This window comes from Acinonyx jubatus, chromosome D2 (assembly GCF_027475565.1).
Source record: "Acinonyx jubatus isolate Ajub_Pintada_27869175 chromosome D2, VMU_Ajub_asm_v1.0, whole genome shotgun sequence".
NCBI classification, from domain to species: Eukaryota; Metazoa; Chordata; class Mammalia; order Carnivora; family Felidae; genus Acinonyx; species Acinonyx jubatus.
In genome coordinates, this window is record NC_069393.1 from 68,621,534 (window position 1) to 68,630,238 (window position 8,705).

Below are 8,705 nucleotides of genomic sequence, written 5' to 3' on the forward strand. Positions count from 1 at the left end.
AACCCTACACTCTAGCTACAAAGAAGAAGAACATGCTGTTTGGGCAAAATTGTTTCTAGTTCCATCTTGGCCAGCTCTTGGCGCGATTTCTACTGGCCGCGGAGCGACCTTTCTTGTTTCAGCTTATTCAGCGGTAAAATGGGGCTATCCTCTCTGCCTCACCGGCTTCGCGGTTAGGAGTTTTAAATAATTTTGCCTTGTTTCAGCGGATTTCGTGTGGCCCACTAGGAATACATGCTCATCAGAGAAAGATGAGCTGGCAAGCCCTCAGTTCTAGTCTTCTCTGATACCAACTTTATACCTCATCTTCCGTTTCTTGACTCTAGGGTTCTCAGAAACTACACTAGGGATTTCATTGCAAAGGCTGTCTGCAGAGGCCTCAAGAAATGAATCTGCTAGTTCTCCACTTGCCAAGTGGAAATGAGAACAATCCCTTTACTACTTCCTTTTTATTTTTCAGATTTTTAGATTTTTATTTATTTTATATATTTTTTATTATGCCTCGTAGCAAGAACTATCAAACTCCACCCATTGGACCAGAGTCCCCTGTGGTGTTACTGAAAGACATGTCCCTCATGTAGCACACGACCTACACTTGTGAGTTCACCGGCCTCAACCTCAGGCTTTAACAACGTGCAGTTACTTCCTTGGCGTATGGTTATGGGAAACGAAATGAGTTGGTAGGAGGGAAAGTGTTTCCAGAACAATAGAGTGTTGCTAATGCCAACCTAGAGTAACAGCAATGCTTCGTCGGCTAACGTTTCTTTCGCTTGTGAGTAACTCATTCGAGATGGAAGGGGTTGTGGCTCTGTTTATGTGGTTTATATTTTGTGACTTATTTCTCAGCTTAACACGGGCAGGTGGTTCAGGAACGTCCACCTATTTGAAACGTATTCTGTTCCTATTTCTCCTATTTCTCTCTGGCAGCCTGAAATACTGGTTCAAGTTCGCATACAGGCAGAGTATTTGGGGACATCAGAGGGAGCAACCTTTTCACCAAGGAAGGGAAGGGGTGACAAAGGAGAGGAGGAGGGAAGTGCTAAGTATTGTACCTTGTCCATAGAGTTAGGCCAGGGATGAATTAATCCCTGATGACACGCTGGAAGAAACCAAACAAACAACCCCCCCCCCCCCCCCCCCACTCCACACACCAGAGGACCCGGCTTTCATTTAACAGTCAAATGGTGAGAAAACATCAGGCCTCCTTAATGATGAAGAAACCAAATATTTCATCCGGTCGGGTCTGCAGTGAGTCAAGGGGAAGAGGCAGTGTAATGACCAGGCTTGTCCGTGACCATTTGGCTTGTAGCCATCATCAGAGCCTAGGACTGCAGCGAGGAAGGACCCAGGGATGAGCTGGGAGCCACACACACGGCCCCGTGCTCCGTGCAGTGTAAACAGCCAGTACATCTGGGTGCCTCATGCTCTCGTACCTTAGAGTGAGGGAAGACACAAGGCTCGCTGAAAGATGACCTAAGCCTGGGGAGTGAGTTGGAAGGAGCAGCGGATGATGAAAATGGTTGGGTAGCGTGGTGTCTCCTCCAGCATGGTGGAAACAGGGCTGGATGGGTTGCATACCTTCATAGGTGTGAGGTTTGCATTCTTTCTGAACCAGAACACTCAGGGTCGACTCTGGCCGTGGCAGTTGGGGGCGGTGTGGTCCGCTGGCAGTGGTGTCAGTAACACAGGAACAGCAGTAGCCACACGTGGAGAGTTTATCGCCGGTCGGAGGAGCCGTTTGGCCACGGCCGACAAAGGGTGATGGTGGTTTTGCTGCTTAGCACACGTGCTTTCTGCTCCCCTCTCTTTGGTACCGCAGACTGCCTCCCATGTCGTGGAGTCGGTATCAGCCCTAATATGGCCTCTTCCTGGCCATGTGATTGGTTATGGAATTAACATACAGCTCAGGCGGGGCCAATTGGAGTCCTTCTCTGAGACGAATATATGGATACCAGGAGAAGGAAGCAGCCCTCCTTCTGGTTGGATAGCTAGGCTTGGAGGCTGTACTTTTGGAGTTTCTGGTGGCTAGGCTTTCTACCTCTTGGAGAAAGTCTGTCCACCACAGGAAAGAGCTGGGTCACTCTCCAGAGAGAAGCAGAACTGGGACACGGAGAAAGAGCCTGATGACTTCACTTGGGCCCCTGGATCCAATCACGATTGAGGCCAGATGCACCCTTGTGTTCCCAGTGAAAGGAGCCAAAGAATTCTTGGTGTTTGTGTGAGCTAATTTGAGCCGGGTTTCTGTCACCTGAACCTGGACAGTCTGGAAGAGGTGGGGGTCAGGGGTGAAGGTGGGACTGAGCAAGTGAGAGGTCAAAGAGGAAAAGGAAAGGAAGCAGAAAAGAGTGTGACCCGATGGCCCTCGTTAGGAAGGGGTGGGGGGGGGATCTACTCTGGTTTTCCGAGACTCCATGAGACCTGACCTTTGAGAAAGGACACTCATTGTTGAAAGGAAGACCTCCTTTCGTCAGGGAGTCGGTCTCCTGGCTCCTGGAATGCAAATGTCCACAGACATTCAAGTCCCCTCCCCTGGTCCCTCCAGGCCACTCCTCGGCTGACCAGTAAGACCCTTCATGAATGACATTTAGTTACGATGCTGAGGGTAAGCTTGGGAATTGGACAGACTTTGATTTCTAACTTCAGCCCTTATCAGCAGAACAGCCTCAGGCAGATTACTGATGCTCTCTACCCTCAGTTTCTTCATCTTGAAGATGGGGATAATAATTATATCCACCCGACTGCAGTGTGGTGAGAATCCCATCACCCAGTGCAGAATTTCTCATGAGGGGGGAATGGTAAAATAGATTAGAAGACACCCATAGTAAGGAGGAAAACTAAGCAATTTAAAGCATGACGATGATTTACCGGGAGGACCACGTTAGTACAGTGAAGATTTTTTTAAGTGACATAATTCGAGGAAGAGTCTAATTTCTAGAAAAGGGAATTAGAGGTCATGTACTCAAAATAATTGAAAGCGGGGACGTGAGGAGACATTTGCACAACCGTCTTCCTAGCAGCACTGTTCCCAATCGCTCAACAGTGGCTGCAGCCCAGGTGTCTACCCACAGATGAATGGGTCATCACAACATGGCGGACGTATGGGTAATTGCTCAGCCTTAAGAAGGAAGGCAATTTGGACACCTGCTACAACATGGATAAATCTCGAAGACGTGATGTTAAGTGATACAAGACGGTCACAAAAAGGCAAATACTGCATGATTCCACTCCCAGGAGGTACAGAGAGCAGTCAAATTCTTAGACGCAGACAGTAGAGTGGTGGTTGCCCAGGGGATGGGGGAGGGGGAATGGGGAGATGTTGTTTAGTGGGTACAGAGTTTGTTTTGCAAGATGTAAAAAGTTCTATGGGGGGACGGTGGTGATGGCTGCACCACTATGGGAAGGTCCTTAATGCCACTGACCTGTGCACTTGAAAATGGTGAAAGCGCACATATATTAGGTTATGTACATTTTAACCATAAAATGGTTAAAAATGGTGACAGTGTGCATATTTTTATGTTATGTGTGTCTTACCACAATTTTTAAAAAGGAAGTTAGAGCCACGTGTATAGTAAGGATGCATTTTCATTTCGACAAAAGGACACAAGTTTTGTGTACGTGTTGAGCAAAAGGCAGAGTGAGTCACAACAAGTGGCTCCGGCGATTCTCTGTGGGGGTGAGTAGGTCGGGGGGGGGGGCAGTGTTGCTTGAGACACTTCAGTGTTGTCTAAATTGTTACCACGACCCAATATTGTTCGTGCCATTTCAACGAATAACATTAAATTATAACTATTTGTGTTCTACTTGGACACTTTCAAAGTGTCTCTTGGACTAAAGAATGCCGGGGCTGTTTTGGGAAACAGTTTGGCAGCTTTGCAAGTGGCTTATGTTACCTTATAATCCAGCAGTTTGCCTCTTAGATACATACTGAAAACATATGCCCCCACAAAAACTTGTAGGCTCGCGTTCATAGCAGCGTTCTTCATAATAGCCCTCAAATGGAAACAACCCAAATGTCCATCAACCGATGAATGTCTCAACTAGCAGCACAAACACACAATGGACTATTATTCGGTAATAAAAAGGAATGAAGTAATGTTACAGGCTACAGCACGGACGAACCTTGCAAACATTATGCTCAGTGAAATAAGCCAGACACAAAAAGACCACATACTGTAGCATTGCGTTTTTATGAAACGTCCCAAGGAGACAAGTCCACAGGGACTGAACGTAGATTGGGGCTAGAGGTGGTGGCTAAAGGATGCGTACTTTTAAGAACTGCAGTAACGAAAGTATTCTCCAGTCGACTCCTGTTGACACAATTCTGTCAATATTCTAAAAGCCATTGAGCTGTTCGCTTTATGTATTTATTTATTTATTTTTAAAGTTTATTTACTCATTTTGAGAGAGCGAGCGAGCAGGGGAGGGGCAGAGACAGGGAGAGAGAGGATCCCAAGCAGGCTCCGCGCTGTCAGCGCAAAGCCCGACACGGGGCTCAAACCCACGAACCGTGAGATCATGCCCTGAGCCGAGACCGCGAGTCGGACGCTTAACCCACTGAGCCACCCAGGTGCCCTGAGTTGTTCGCTTTACATGGGTGAACTAGGGGCACCTGGGTGGCTCAGTGGGTTAAGCATCCGACTCTTGGTTTCGGCTCAGGTCATGATGTCACAGCTCGTGGGTTGGAGCCCCCCGTCGGGCTCTGTGCTGACAGGTCAGAGCCTGGAGCCTGCTTCAGTTTCCATGTCTCCCTCTCTCTCTACCCCTCCCCCTGCTCATGCTCTGTCTCTCTGTCTCAAAACTAACTAACTAACTAACTAAAACATTAACTGGGTGAATTGGGTGGTTTATGAACTACATCTCAGTAAAGCTGCTATAAAACAAAACAAAACCCAAGCCTTTTTGTAAGTTATAAAATCAGTCATTTACATCAAGTTTGGGAGGCAGATATTAAATGAGGAAACCGACCTCAAAAGCTAACTGAGGTCCCTTGAGAAGGAGGAGAATTACTAAAGTCTGGCAGGATTACTGTTTTTTTCCCTCTTTGTACAATTCCCACCAGTAAAATGTCTCACAAAAGATGAGATCAAAAGGACGTGTGAAAAAGGAACCCAAGCATTCCTCATCTAGGGAATACACCCACGAGCCACGATACACGTCAAGTGGACTACGACTCAGCAATCAAAAGAGGCAGGTGACGATTTGCGCAACAGCCTGGATGAATCTCAAGTACATTATGCTGAGCGGAAGAGGCCCAACTCGGAGGCTGGGTACCGTATGATTTCATTTCTACGACACTCCGGAAAAGGCAGAACCGTGGGGACACAAAACAGAACAGGGGTTGGGAGGGAGGGAAGGGTTTGATTTTCAGAGGCAGCCAAGGGAACTTTCTGGAATAGTGGAAATGTTCTGTATCTTGATGATGCTAATGACAACACAACAGTAAGCATTTATCAGAACTTGTGCAACTGCGCTCTAAAAATGGTGATTTTTACCATGTGTAAATTGTAACTTAAAAAATGGGAGAAAGGACACAAAGACCACTTGGATGTTTGGGGGGGTTGGACAGGCACGGAGAAGAGATATCTGGCCAGGGAATGGGGGCTGTCACCGTCCAGTGACCCTCATGTGACTCATAGGTCAGCGGGGTTTCCTAAAAATTTGCAGACGCAGACCTGCAAATCCCTGAAACGTGTAGATGGTGTCAGCTCTCGGGCCCCTTTGCCTCCAGCCTGTGCACACACACGGGCTTTTTGCCCCACATCTGCCTGCAATGGTTTCCCCAGAATCCGTTCACATCAGGCCTCCAGGGTTTGGCTGACTTCACAGAGGGAAGGAGTGGGACCACAGGAAGGCCTGGGCCTGGGTCCCCGCCATCCATCCGGCACACTTGTCTTCCTTCCCTTCCATTTCTGCTCCCTTCCCCTCTTCCCGGTTTGCTCCTGGGAGCTCCAAATTCTTTCCCTTCGTTACACGGAGGAGCTGAGCCCCCACCCCCACCCCCCCTCCACACTCCTTCTCTCCAGAGAATTTCTCCAAATGATCCCAGTACCCAGCAGAACAAGGGAGCTGCTTTGCATTAAGAATGTCTTTGGTGGGGCGCCTGGGTGGCTCAGACGGTTAAGCATCCAACTTCGGCTCAGGTCATGATCTCTGGGTTCACGAGTTCGGGCCCCCGTGTCAGGCTCTGTGCTGACAGCTCAGAGTCTGGAGCCTGCTTCAGATTCTGTCTCTTCTTTCTCTGCCCCTGCCCTGCTCGTGTGTGCGCTCGCGCTCTCTCAAAAATACAAAACGTTAAAAATAAAAAAGAATGTCTTTGGTATTAGAAGTAGAAAACTTCCTCCCCCCTATTAAACTTGATATTTGGGACGTGGACATTAGCCAGGATGAGCACACCCCACGCCTTTGTGAGCATGCAGAGAGGACCCAGCTCTGGCTCAGGCCTCCACCTGCTACGGGGACAGCTTCTATAGATATGGAGCCATCTGCCCACCGACACAGCCACAATGCCGGTCGCTTCCAAGTGCACTGAAGGGCAGGTCCCAACATGGGCTCTGCGACACCCCAGGTTTCTCCCACCTTCAGGAACCTGCCTTGACAATTCATTACAGCAATTTGCACTCGGTATTTCCTCTTGTCCACGTTTTCCTTTATGCTCACAGCCCCCTGCCCCCCTTCACTTCCTCCATTTGTCATCTCTGTCAGAAAACAGGCCCTGATTGTTTCGGGCCCAAAGCCTCAGCCGGAGCAACCCCAGCCAGCCCTCATCACCCTGCTAATTACCAGCCGGGCTGCAGGAACCCCGAGGTCCTCCGGGGGAAGGGCCTGCCGGCTCCCCAAAGAGGCCGCTCAGGGAGTGACACACAACCACCCCCGGCCTGGTCCTTCTTCCCACTCCGAGCCCTTTCCCCTGGTCTCTGGGCGAGCATGAAACAATTTCCTCTTTTCACGGGGGGCTCGATGGCAGGCAGATTAATGATGGCGAGCCCAGCTCAGAGGCCAGCCGGCCAGAACCATGTGCGGGGCGTTCCGCAGTCCCCACGGTGGCCTGCAGGAGGGACCGTCACAGGCAACAAAAGACACAGCTGAGTTCCCAGCAGTGGGAGCAGCTCTAACCTGACCCGGAGTTCCACTGTGGGAATGACCTTCCACCTCCGGCCCCTCCTCCCTGCTCCCCCAAACCTCCCGCCCCTGGGCAGCCAGCCCTGAGGCTCCTTGATGCTTCTAGAAATAAAGCACCGGCAACAGCTAGCGGCCCAAGCCGTAAACACCCAGTGTCTAGCATGGCTCCCATTAAGGCTCTGGCTTGGGGCTAGGATGGGTGGCTGAGAGAACGAGGCTCTCTTGCCAGCAGCTCTCTGCCACCGGGCTCTGTGATAAAACTACAGGCAAGCCCAGGACTAGTCGGGAATTTTCAGGGGGCTGTTTCTTTTCTTCCTTCAGTGACGTTCTTAACAGACTGGTGTGCAGGACTGGCTCCTCAAAATGGGAGACAGTTGGTGCCTGTGTGGGCCCGACGGGTATTTGCTTTGGAAACACCCAGCATGACAGGGTCTGTGAAAAAAGTCTCAGCAGTCAGGGGGACCAGTCAGGTGTCTAGGGAGCCAGCTGTGCTCCGAAGGGCAGCCTGCAGTTCCGGAGTTACCTGGGAGGGCTTTGCAGCAGTGACTGTGGTATTGAGAACAAATATTGGTCCTGGGAGCTATCCCCCTTGATGGAGGGGAAGCACTGCTCCCCATTTATGGGGATCTCCCCATCCAGAAGACTGGTTCAGATGCCAAGTTCTCATGCGCCGGCTTCCTCGCTGGCAGGATCCTTAGTTTGTTGGGTTGGGCGTTCTTCTGTGGCCAAGTTGCCCGCTTAGATGGTCAGCTCCAGGGGGACAGATAGCTAAGGCCCCACGTAGTACTATGGCCAGGTGTGTACAAAAGGAAGTGGGATGGACTTGGAGAGCCCAGAAGCGTTTTGATCACACAGTCATACATGTACATTTACACACACACCCCACCTCCCACATACACACATACCTCACCCACATTTCCACCATATCTTTGCCATATTGGTGTTCCTTAGCTAACCGATGTTTTGGTTTTTTACGACCGTATGACTGTTTTAGGTAGGAAAACAGCCACGCCTCCTCCCAGTCAGATCTCAGATCGTCTTAATGCTTTCAGCTTAGATTTCCTATTTTGTCTCATATCAGTATGACCACACCTACTGTATTTTTATCATTCTTTTAACATTCTGTGTCATTCTGTTATCATTTTGAATTGTGAATAGCATCAAGCTGGATTTCAAAAATCTGACAGTCTTAGACTCCCCCTAAAATAATTTTGTCCGTTCATATTTATTGAGATCAAGAATATTTAGACTTCTTTCTGACACTTAAGTTTATGTTCTCTAGTCTTCATATATTGATATTTATCATGTTCTTTTTTTGTGTATTAGGATAGAACTTTTGAGTTTTGGTCCAACTTATTTTTTTCCCCTAAAGTTTAGAAATGTCTTATCTTCAGGGCACCTGGGTCGCTCAGTCAGTTAAGCATCAGACTTTGGCTCGGGTCGTGATCTCACGGTTCGTGAGTTTGAGCCCCGTGTCGGGCTCTGTGCTGACAGCTCAGAGCCTGGAGCCTGCTTCAGATTCTGTGTCTCCCTCTCTCTCTGCTGAGCCTCCCCTGCTCACTCTCTGTCTCTGTCTTGCTCTCAAA

At 49.3% G+C, this 8,705-nt stretch overlaps 1 pseudogene; it reads right to left on the minus strand.

Annotated features, from left to right (window-relative positions):
- Positions 1 to 500: 500 nt before the first annotated feature.
- LOC113600396 (uncharacterized) lies at positions 501 to 640 on the minus strand (annotated as a pseudogene).
- Between the last annotated feature and the right edge of the window lie 8,065 nt (positions 641 to 8,705).